At 47.9% G+C, this 12,730-nt stretch overlaps 1 long non-coding RNA gene across 1 annotated transcript; it reads left to right on the forward strand.

Moving 5' to 3' along the window:
• Window positions 1–540: 540 nt before the first annotated feature.
• Window positions 541–12,530, forward strand: LOC101130879 (uncharacterized). The gene is made up of 5 exons (XR_176833.4): window positions 541–1,237; window positions 2,174–2,312; window positions 2,747–2,825; window positions 10,394–10,602; window positions 12,166–12,530. It is a non-coding gene; the product is annotated as an uncharacterized lncRNA (long non-coding RNA).
• The last annotated feature ends 200 nt before the right edge of the window (window positions 12,531–12,730 follow it).

Below are 12,730 nucleotides of genomic sequence, written 5' to 3' on the forward strand. Positions count from 1 at the left end.
AAGGGAGAGAATGCGACCAACTCCTGGGACTCTAGGGCAGCAGTCTTGGGGAAGTGTGGCATCGTCACTGTGAGCGAGAGCTGGAGGCAGCCACCAGCTCCCCCTCCCTGCCCTCCTCTGCCAAAGGAAGGCCCTGCTATTTCCACACAAAGCGGCTTGCAGGAGGAGCCTATTAAGAGGACGGCTGGTCCACTGAAAAAGCGGCAGCAGCTTCAGAAAGGTTAAAATGTGACTCCCCCGCCCCTGACAAAAAAACTGTTTTCAATTAAGAAAACAAGGTGTCTATGGCCATAATACCATGGATGTGCCTGGTGTCATCTGATCTCAGAAGCTAAACAGGCTCTGGATTGATCAATACTTGGATGGAAGAAAACAAAGTGTGCCCATTTTACAGATAAGAAAGACAAGCCTCAGAGAAATAAAAAGTTTATCAGCCACCGGGTGACAGAGGCAGCTCTAATCCAGTGATTCCTTCCCTCCTTCCTCATCTCGTCTTCCTGGTTCAAGGTTAGCTCCCAGAGCTCATTCCCGGGAGGAAACAGTTCTGGGTGACTGATTCACTGATCAGCTTGGTTTGGGTTTCATAAAACACTGTGCTGGAACATTGAGTCGGTACTTCTCCCAAGTTTCCAGTTCGGAGGCACGAGGAGAATGCTAAAAGCTCGAATATGCAAATGAACATTTGGACAGATTTCCTCTAGAGTTTCGGCCTCCAGGCAAATGATTTATTCCGTGCAGAAATGCATTTTTGTTTCTGCTTAACGGGTGAAAAAGGAGAAAAGATTTTTCGGGACAACCAAGCTTAGGAATAAAAGTCTCCATGGGAAATGTACTTTTCTGAAAGCAAATGTTGGCTAAACAAGGACAGTGTTGACTAAACACGTGTTCCCCTCACCCAAAGGAATGGAGTCAGAGAATCCCCCAAGCTCCAAATTGTGGGGGCAGATGGATCTCTTAGAAGTTCACGGTTCACCTTTCTCCTGCCCAGCCCCATACCTTAAGCAAAGTGTGGGATGGTCTCGGGAGGACACCCACAAATGTAAGTAGGAAGGTGGGAAGCAGCCTCTCCTCTAATATAGAAAAACAACTGTGACAGACAGAACAAAGCATGTGGTTCAGACACGAGACCCTGAGCTAGCCCTGGGGAGGGAGACAGCAGCTCTGCAGCCATTATCCTCAGGAAGCCCTGAGCGCTGAGAGGCACTGTTACAGAACCGAACTGGGGTCCAAGCGCTAGGTGAGTAAAACCCGACAGCCACACCGAGGTTTCACAGCAATAAAAAGGAAAGTGTTTATTTGCAGGGCACCAAGCAAGGAGGATCTGGAAGCTACTGCTCAGCTCCTGACCTCCCGCATGGCTTGAGGGTGAAGGTGTTTAAAGGTAGGGGTAGGCTGGGTGCAGTGGCTCACAACTGTAATCCCAGCAATTTGGGAGGCTGAGGCAGGCAGATCACTGGAGGTTGGGAGTTCAAGCCAGCCTGGCCAACATGGTGAAATCTTGTCTCTACTAAAAATACAAAAATTAGCCAGGTGTGGTGGCACACGCCTGTAGTCCCAGCTACTTGGGAGGCTGAAGTGGGAGAATTGCTTGAATCTGGGAGGCAAAGGTTGCACTGAGCCGAGGTCACGCCACTGCCCTGCAGCCTGAGAGACAGAGCAAGACTGAAAATAAATAAATAAATAAATATAGGGGTAAACTTCAGAAAAGCAGAAGGCACAGGCACAGTCAGAAATCAATATATGGAGGGTACACACTGATTTTGGCCTAAAAGGGTGGGGGCATCTTTAAAGGGGAGGAGCTTACAGGTCATAGGTGGATTCAAAGATTTTCTGATTTGCAATTAGTTAAGGAAGAGAAGCTTTGTTTAAAAATTGGGGGTTAGCAGAAAAACATGTTAACTGGCTAGGGGACGGGGTGACTCCCACCAAGCCTCTCAGGAATAAACTTAAAACAAAGAACAGTGTGGTCAGAGTTCTGCCTGCAATTCCCCCTTATCCGAGGTCTACCTGTCAGCGAATCCCACAGGGGTCTGCAGTGGGGTCTGGGTGTGTGAAAGAACTCAGGGACATATGTTGAGATGTTATCTTTCATTTCTGTAGAGAAACCAAAAATCTCTGGACTTATTTCCTTGGCTTTAGGTGACGATTGCTTTCTTGCTTACTTACTTCTCAGGCCTACCTAGGTGCCTGGAATTTCCCTTCGAGGAACGCAGGAGTTTTCTTTATTTTCATGCTTGGGAAGGCTCATTAGGCCCCTAAGAGGGGGTCCCTTCCCCATCTCAGGACTAAAATGCAATGAAGATGTTGCTCAGGTATGCTCGGGGAAGACAGGCTGGGAGGGCTGGGGGCCACCTTTAAGGAGAATTCCTAACACATTGGGTGCCCGAACCCCTGATGGGACCTTGTGGTCTTGAATGAAAAGCTCAGGCATTAGCTCTGTGTGCCCACTGACTTTTACTAAACAGGCTGCTGCCCAGCCTGGTTCAACGTGACCCCATCCCCACCCCCTTTCTCTGTGCTCCCCCATCACCCAGCCCACATGGTGGGACCTTCACTCTCATGACCAGCTCAGGCCATGCTGTGCACTCCTGATGAAGCCTCTTGAGCTCCTTCTTCAGAACTGCTGATAATCTGGCATTGAATCGCCAGGCTGGAGGTTGAATGCTGAATCCTTTTGAATCCTGTGGTAAAGCCTGGCATGTCTCAGCACTGTCTCCTTTTGTTTTCAATCATCCTGACACTGCAGAGGCAGCTGGAGAGGGATGGGTCTGTGGAGGATGCCCCGCAGAGTGAAGCCGAGATGATGCAGCCACCAGGGCCGGAGGGTGAGTTTCCTAGTCCTTGTGTGTAACTGGGTCACTATTTTTAGTTGGAACCTCCAGTCAAAAATGTCAAACAGGGAAAATGAATGTGGGCTTGGCTGAGAAGAAGCCAGAGGTGAAGGTTTTGTTCCATCTCACTTAGCAGCTCACTCTGGGATTTGGAAAAGGCCTTTTCTCAGTTCTGGGCCCAGGCTTTCCCACTTGAACAGCTGACATTCTGCGGATCAGAGACCACCACTACCCCAGGGAAAAGGGACTTAGCCATAGGAAGCCAGCAGCCTGCTGGAAAGTTCTTGCAGATGTCTGTAATGCTGAGGTTTGCACCCAGCTCTCCCGCTCTTGCCTGCGAAAGTCAGAAAATGTGGCCGGGTGCAGTGGCTTACATCTGTAATCCCAGCATTTTGGGAAGCCAAGATGGGAGAATCACTTGAGCCCAGCAGTTCAAGACCAGCCTGAGCAACATAGCAAGACCCCATCTCTAGTGCCTGTGGGCCTAGCTACTCGGGAGGCTGAGGCAGGAGGATCACTTGAGCCCAGGAGTTCAGAGATTGTAGTGAGTCACGATGACACTACTGCACTCCAGCCTGGGCAACAGAGTGAAATTCTGTCTCTAAAATATAAAATGAATAAAAAATTTAAAAATTCAAGAAGCAGAAAAGGGAAATGTTTAGCAGGGTCACATGTGCCACAGATTTGAGCATGCTGCGGAGGAGCCCCACCTGCCACCGCCCCATCAGCCAGGCCCGCCGGCCCATCCCCGCAGCCTCAGGACCCCCAAATCTAGAGATCCCCAGGCCATGGAAGATGCATGGGACTCAGGACTGGAAGAGAGATCAGCAAGGCAACTTCCTCATCTCCCGGCTAACTGATGGAGCTGTTGATGGAAAAATCAAACTCCGTAAGGTATTTTTCAGAGGTTTCTTCTGAGCCAGTATGAGTGACCACGGCCCCGGAAATGCAGTCTTAAGAGGCCCTGAGAGAGTGCGTCCGGGACAGTTGGATTACAGCTCAGTTTCGTACATTTCAGGCAGGCAGGAGCTGCGAGTGAAGACATGAATTAATACATGGAAGGTGTATTTTGGATCAGCCCCAAAAGGTGGAATATCTTGAAGCAGAGACTTATAGATCATCAGTGGACCTAGAGATTCTTTAATTTGCAACTGATCAAAGGAGTAGAGCTTTGTCTAAAAATTTGGAGTTAGCAGAGAAGAATGTTTTAAGTTAAGGAAGTTTGTTAACCAAACTACTGGGTCAGAGTGACCTGTAGGGGTGCATGACTTACCCCTTGTCTGGCACGGCCTTAGGTCCTGTTTATAATTGGTATCTTATTGTTGCAAAGGGTCTGCTCTGTCAGTCTTCTGATCTCTATTTTAGCATGAATGCCAAGCAGTGGTTTTGTCTAAACTCCAAAAGGGAGGGAGTGTAACGAGGCGTGTCTGGCCTCCCTTCCTGTCATGGTCAGACACTGATTTTCTAAGATTTTTCTGGGGTCCACTAGGCCAAGAAGAGGTACTCAGCTGGTAGGGGCTTAGGATTTTATTTTCAGTTTACAGAGAGCTATTGATAGAAACACCTCGATGACTCTGATGGCTTGAACGACAATTTTCTCTCTCTCAGTCTCTTTCTCAACACTCAAGGTAGAATTCTCATAAAATACATATGATGCTGCCAGGCGTGGTGGCTCCCAGCACTTTGGGAGGCCGAGGAGGGTGGATCACCTGAGGTCGGGAGTTCGAGACTAGCCAGACCAACATGGAGAAACCCTATCTTTACTAAAAATACAAAAATTAGCCGGGCATGGTGCTGCATGCCTGTAATCCCAGCTACTTGGGAGGCTGAGGCAGGAGAATCGCTTGAACCCAGGAGGCAGAGATTGTGGCAAGCCGAGATTGGGCCATTACACTCCAGCCTGGGCAACAAGAGTGAAACTCCATCAAAAACAAACAAACAAACAAACAAACAAACAAACAAACAAAAAATGAAAAACACCATAGATGCAATACCTAGATATGTTCTGAACTTCATACTTATTAATTCTCATGTATAACATATGCTCCAGGCGGTAGCAAGAATGTCAGCTCAAGACAGGCCGGTCCTCACTCATCTGCAGTGAAAGACTCTCATTCGTGGTGCTGGGGGAAGGATTTAACTGTAGAATGTTGAATGATCATGTGAATAAATTATATAGAGACCCAGAATACGTTATATGATGATAAGCCAACTTAATCAAGGATGTTCTTTCCATGAGTAAAGTATTTGGAATTTGTAGTATTAAGAAGGGAGGGAAGTCCATGAGATGTGGCTGCAGTGAAGTGCTATATCATGTCCCTGGTTCTGCTTGTAACTGTGAAAGCTGCTGCTTTTTTTTTTTTTTAACTTGTCTCCACAGAGAAAATGAAAGCTCACTTGAGCATGATCATAGCTCACAGTAGCCTCTAACTCCTGGGCTCAAGTAATCCTTCCACCTCAGCCTCCACAGCAGCTAGAACTATAGGTTTGTGCCACCATACCCAGCTAATTATTTTATTTTATTTTTTGTTGAGATGGGGCCTTGTCATGTTGCCCAGGCTGGTCTGGAACTTCTGGCCTCAAGCAATCCTCCTCCCGCCCTGGCCACTCAAAGTGCTGAGATTATGGGCATGAGCCACAGTACCTACTCAAAAGCTTCTTAAATCAGATCTGGGCTGGAACTGGACTCCAAAATGTGGGAACTAACACATGTTTTATCAGGCTGCCAGCTGAGGGGACTTTGCTGAATTTGTGGTCTCAAGACTCTGGGAGTGACAGCTCTCCTCCCTTCCCGCCCCCCACACACCAGACACACACACACACACACACACACACACACGCAGACACACACGCACACACACACACACACACACACACACACGGAGTCACCAGTCAGGTATGCAGAGATGAGAAATGAGCTGAAGATCCCACCTGCTGAGGTCCTGAGACTCCTGGCCACACAGAACAATAGCTCCTATTCCCTGAGCACCTACTATGTGCCACACACAGCTCTAGGTGGCTTTGTAAAATGGCCCGTTGGTCAAATTTACATAAAGGGGATGTAGCACCTTCCCCCAGCTCATTTTCTAGAGAGGATGCCCCTCTTCCAGCCTGAGGAGCCGCTGTCAATGCCAGGGAGCTCTCCTCTAGTTGTAACCAAGTGGACGCTCATTCAGCCTGGGCCACTTACATTCTCTTTCTGGGGGATGGGGAACTGGGCTCAGAAATACATAGAGGCCATTGAGAGGCAGGCCCCACCCACACAAGCCTGGGCTGGTACTTGCAGATGGGAGCTCCAGGTTTCCTACCTACAGAGAGAGGAAAATGAACCAGCAAATGTACAGAGAGGATAAGGAATAGAGAGGGGTGCGGTATGGAGCTGTTGATCACCAAAGCTCCAGACAGATTCCAGCCCTCAGCTCCCAGCCTTCCTGAGAACCCACCTTCCCGTAGCTGCACTGATTCCATGGATGTTCTATTGTACTGGGTGCTGCATAGGGGCCAGGCCTTGTGGCCTTGTTCCAGGGCCCAGTGTGCAGTACTCCCTGTCCAGGGCGCTTCCACTCTAATGGGCTCTGTGAGGCACGTCCATTCTTTTAAATAAATCTTTGTTTACTGGAGTGAGCCCAAGTAGATTTCTATTTCCTGCACCCAAGAGATGTGTCATGAGGACCAGGTTGGTATGGATTTTCTCAGTCTACAGAAGATGACTGGGAGGCTCCGAAGAGGCGAGAAGTGGCCCAAGGTCACCCAGACGCAGAGCTGGACATTTTATTTTTATTTTTATTTGTTTTTTTATGAACAAGGTCTCACTCTGTCGCCCAGGCTGGAGTGCAGTGGTGTGATCATGGCTCACTGCAACCTCTACCTCCTGGGTTCAAGCGATCCTCCCACCTCAGTCTCCCTTGCAGCTGGGATCACAGGTGTGCGCCACTGTACTCAGCTAATTAAAAAAATATATATATATTTTATATATATATAAAACAGGGTCTCACTTTGTTGCCCAGGCTGGAGTGCAGTGGTTCGATCGTGGCTCACTACAGCCTCAATCTCCTGAGCTCAAGCCATCCTCCTGCCTCAGCCTCCTGAAAAGCTGAGAATACGGGCACTCACCAACATGCCCAATTTGTTTTAATTTTTCTACAGGCAAGATCTCTCTGTGTTGCCCAGGCTGATCTCCAACTCCTGGGCTTAAGCGATTCTCCCACCTTGGCCTCCCAGAGTGCTGGGATTACAGGTGTGAGCCCTGGCACCTGGCTTTGAGCTGGATTTTGAAAACAGCACATCATCTTGAAGCACACTCGCTTCCCACAGGGCTGTCATTGCCTCCCAGGGGCTAAAAGAGTTCATTCTGCCAAAAGAGTTTGGGGCCCTGCACCCAGGGTAACCCCTGGGGTCAATAGCAGAAACCCCAAAGGGTGCTGGGAAAGCTCTGCTCATAGCAACACACCCCCCAGGGTGTTTTGAATGCTATATGATGTTGATTCTCACCACAGCCCTGCCAGAGCCACAGCACAGGTGTTACCTCGCTTTTACAGTTGGAGAAACCCTGAGCTTGGAGCAGCCAAGGGGCCTGGTGCAGGAGGGGCAGGACTCCACCCAAGACTCCTGACCTCTGCTCTTTTCACCGCCCAGCAATACTTTAAATCTGCACCTACCTTTTACATCATCTCCTCTGATCCCTTCCCTCCTTGGGCTGTTTGCTATTTCTTCTTGGCCCAGTCTCCTCTACACATTTGCCACCCAACTTCTCAAATATTTTTCACCCCTTCCCAGTGAAGCCCCCATCTCCCCTAAAGTCAGGCTCCCCTTGTCTTCCTCACACACTCTCTTGAAACACACCACAAACCAACCACTGTGTTCTCCCCTCCCCTAAACCACTCTATCCAGGTGCATGGTACCCCATCAGTATCACCGTCTCCACCTAATGGCCAGTAGAAACCTGAAGTCAGCAGTGACTTCAGTCTCTTTCTCTTTCTACGTCATTCACAACATGTCAGCATCACTGGCGAAGTTTCTGTCCAATCCAACCACTTCCATTGCTTCAATGTATCTCTGTCCTGTCTCAACTGGATGGCTGCAGTGGCCTCCGGAGAGGTCTTTCTGCTTCTTCCATTGTGGCTGAGTCTATTCTGTAAACAGCAGCCAGGGACATCCCTGTGCATCCTTTGGATAAAAGCCAGGCTGGCACCAGGTGCGGTGGAATCCCCAGGGTGATGTTCTCCCAAGACCAGCACTGGAGTGTTGGGAAAGCCTCGTGCTAAAATGCTGATTCCTGGCCCTGAGCCCATCCCTGCAAGTCAGAGTGGCTTAGGATGGGGTGGGAATTGCTGTTTAAGAAGGTCCCAGCTGATTTTTCCGCACGCCAAATGTTGAGGGCCATGGAGGATTCTGACAGGCGAGGAGGAAGGGCATTGGAAGGAAGGAGCCCTCGGTCCCTGCAGCCGCTGAACAAAGTCAGAATCTAAGCTCCTGGGCTGGGGCTGAGAAGCAGCTGAGGGTCAGGAGCCCAGCATCGAACATCCGGACCTACCACTGCCTGGACGTGTAGGCTCCAGCTGAGGGACTCTCTTCGAGAAACCCAGGTTCCAAGTCACAAAACGAGATAATGACATCTGCCTGGCAGGGCTGCCGTGTGGATTAATACCTTTGCAGTTTACCCAGTACTTAGCACAGGTGCTAAATGCCTCACAAATGTGGGCATTATGGTAATTAGTGATGTGTCTTCCCGAAAACATCAGTGATTTTCTGGTTGATGGATTTACATAACTTGAAGGCCAGTGGGGCTTCCTTGTGGAATGTGCCTCGGATTCCCAAGTAACATTATTCTCCATTACCCTGTCCTTACACACACACCCCTAACACACATGTGTACACATGTACCTGCACACATACACCCGCCTAACTCACATATGCACTTAGCACACATAGACACATGCACATTCACACATAGACCCACCTAACACACACCTAACACAAATATATACACATACACACGCCCACTTAACTCACACACACACTCCTAACACACATATATACACATACAGACATATACCCACCTCACACACACACCCCTAACACACATGTATACACATACACACATACACCCACCTGACTCTCACACACTCCTAACACACATATATACACATACAGACATATACCCACCTCACACACACACCCCTAACACACATGTATACACATACACACATACACCCACCTGACTCTCACACACCCCTAACACACATATATACACATACAGACATATATCCACCTAACTCACACACACACCCCTAACACACATGTATACACATACACACATACACCCACCTGACTCACACACCCCTAACACATATATACACATACACACATACACCCACCTGACTCACACACACACACCTAACACACATATATACACATACACACATACACCCACCTAACACACACACCCCAGCACACATATATACACATACACACATATATACACATACACACCCATCTAAGACACACACACCCCTAACACACACCTGACTCACACACACACCTAACACACATATATACACATGCACACATACACCCACCTAACACACATACACACATATATACACACACCCACCTAACACACACACCCAACACACATATATACACATACACACATACACCCAACTCACACACACTCCTAACACACATATATATACATACACACATACACCCACCTAACTTACACATACTCCTAACACACATATATACACATACACCCACCTAATTCACACACACACGCACCTAATACACATACACACATACACCCACCTGACTCACACACACACACCTCACACACATATATACACATACACACATACACCCACCTAACTTACACACACACTCCTAACACACATATATACACATACACCCACCTAACTCACACACACACACCTAATACACATACACACATACACCCACCTGACTCACACACACACACCTAACACACATATGTACACATACACACATACACCCACCTGACACACACACACACCTCACACACATATATACACATACACACATACACCCACCTAACTTACACACACACTCCTAACACACATATACAAGTGCACATTCACACATAGACCTGCCTAATTCTCATGCACACTACTGGCACACATATATACACATATACCTGCACATACACACCCATCTAACTTACACATACACCTAGCACACACACATAGACACTCACACACCCCTCGATACACACCTATCCACGAGCCCCATCTCAGTCCCTGCAAGGCTCCCGCTGCGCCCAGCACTGTGTGTGGCAGGGAAGGACTTGGCAGGTGTCTGGAGTGGGAGGCGCTGGCCCGTGGTCTGGATGCCCAAGGCTGGCGCTCTGCTTCCCTCTCTTTAACTCCTCAGGGACTAGGAAATCCTGCCTTTCCCTTTCTGGGGCTTCCTAAGTGCTGTGAGTGGTGCCACCTACTTAGGAATTGGTTGGTTTCATTCTTCTGACAATAGTTTGCTCTAGGTCAGTTTGGGACTGCAAATAAAAGATTTTCTTTATTTTTTGGCAGGGAGGGACATTTCACTTTTTAAATCAGCTTTCTGATCTCCATATAATCACCTAGAAGCGTACAGCACAATGATCTTGACAGATGCCAGCATCCTTGGAACCACTGCCACCACCAGCATCTCAAACCATTCCATCAAACCCAGAACACTCCTGGTGCCCTGAGGCGTCTCCCTTCAATGGAAGAACCAGCAGAGATTCAGTGGTCACAAGGTGAGTGAGGCGGCCTGGGTCTGGCTCCTGGCCATTAATTTTAAATAATTTGCATTTAACTTTGAACCACCACACCTGGCCATATTGGATAGTGCAGGAGGAATAAACTCACTGGCACATCCTTCTAGGGGGTCTACTGTGTGCCCCCCTCCAAGCGGAGCATGTGGGAACAGAGAGCAGCATCCCTGCCACAGTGGGTGGCGGTCTGCTTGTGAGATATTTTATTTTCTTGAAACAAATAAAAAAGACAAAAGGATGCATGGTGTAAACACTGGTGGTCAGGCTAAAATCAAAAAACCATTAGTGGGCAACACAGCACAGAGTGGGCTCTGCCCAGGCCACATGTGTGCAGTGCCAGGGCTCGGCTTCAGACCCAGATGTCCACACCCAGCCCTGCCTATTACACAAAGGCGGACAGAGCTATGGGCCAGCAGCTGGCAAAAGGCCTTGGGGCAACCAGAACTCTCCATCAGGGCATTGCAGCCTTTAAGAGAAGGTGGGAACTGCTGCATTTGCCCCGCCCTGGACCTCAGCCCAGGAAATCCACTGTCACAGAACAACAGTCTTAGGAGCTTTGTTATCGAGACAGTAGGAAGCTTTTAAACACATCAGTGGTGAACGCCAGGCTGGTCTCTGGAACTTTTTCATCTTGGAAAACTGAAACTCTCTACTCATTGAACACTGTACACTTGATTGAGAGAGCAAATTGTATGTGTTTTTGCCAGCCTCTTCCTGAAGGCGGACATTTGTCTTGATCTGTATTGGAATTCTTTATCTATGTTTAAATTTTGTATGAGATTGAATTCATGTGTATGTGAACTGAACTGAAATTAAAATGTCAAACTACAGAAAGGGGGATATTTTTATTTAAAAAGACAACAGTCACCCCATAATCATACCTTGTGCCCCCTAGGCTGGCATGAGGCAATCCACTATTTGTAAGCATAGACTTGGGGTCAAGGTCCGCACTCCACCTCTTCTTTAACTTCTCTCTAACTCAGTTTCCTCATAGAAAAATAAAAGCCCTGACTTCATAGGACCATGGTGATGATTTACTCAGTAAGGTACACAGCACAACATCTGATGCAGAGTAAAAATTAATGCATGTCTAATGTTTACTATATCCCAGCCACAATGTTAAGGTCTTCATACAAACATCAACCCTCCAAGGTGGATGTGATTATTAGTCCTACTCTCAGGATGAGAAAACAAAGGCATATGATTAAATTGCCCGGTGCTAATAAGTAATTGCACTGGGATTAACACTCAGGCACTCTGATTCCAGTGCTGTGTTTTTAACCATTAGAGTTAAGTGCCTGTATTTGTTTCCTAGGTCTGTGTAACAGGAATTATTTATTTATTTATTTGAGTAAGGGTCTCACTCTTTTGCCCAGGCGAGAGAACAGTGGTGTTATCTCAGCTCATGACAGCCTCAAACTCCTGGGCTCAACCAGTCCTTCTGCCTCAGCCTCCCAAGTAATTGGGATTACAGGGGTGTGCCAGCACACCTGGCTTTTTTTTTTTCAATTATTTGTAAAAATGATATCTTGTTTTTTTGTGCAGGCTGGTATCGAACTCCTGGGTGCAAGCGATCCTTCCACCTCGGCCTCCCAAAGTGCTGGGATTACAGGCATAAGCCACCGTGCCCAGCCAGGAATGGATTTTCTCACAGTTCTCGATGGCGGAAGTCTGAGATCAAGGTCTTGGCAGGGCTGGGTCTCTCTGAGACCTTTCTCCCCAGCTTACAGGTTGCCGCCTCCTCTCTCTGTCTTTCCTTGTCTTCTTTGTGTCCACAGTTGTGTCCAAATTCCCCTTTCTCATAAGGATATCAGTCATGTTGGATTAGGGCCCTCCCTCCTGACCTTGTTTTAGCTTAATCTCTGTAACTTAACCCTTAACCTCAGTAAAGATCCTATTTCCAAATGTGTTCACATTCTGAGGTCCTGAAGATTAGGACTTTGAAAGGGTTAAAACAGGCTCTTCTGGCATATTGACAATTTCAGCTAAAGACTCTTGAGAAACAGCAGGTGCAAAAAGATCACAGTGACCTCCATGCTGTACCTTGAGATGAAATTCCAATGCGAAAGATGCCCTCTCTACCCTAGAAGGGAAAGCAACATCCTTATCT

The sequence above is a fragment of the Gorilla gorilla genome, chromosome 20 (assembly GCF_029281585.2).
Source record: "Gorilla gorilla gorilla isolate KB3781 chromosome 20, NHGRI_mGorGor1-v2.1_pri, whole genome shotgun sequence".
Classification (NCBI taxonomy): Eukaryota; Metazoa; Chordata; class Mammalia; order Primates; family Hominidae; genus Gorilla; species Gorilla gorilla.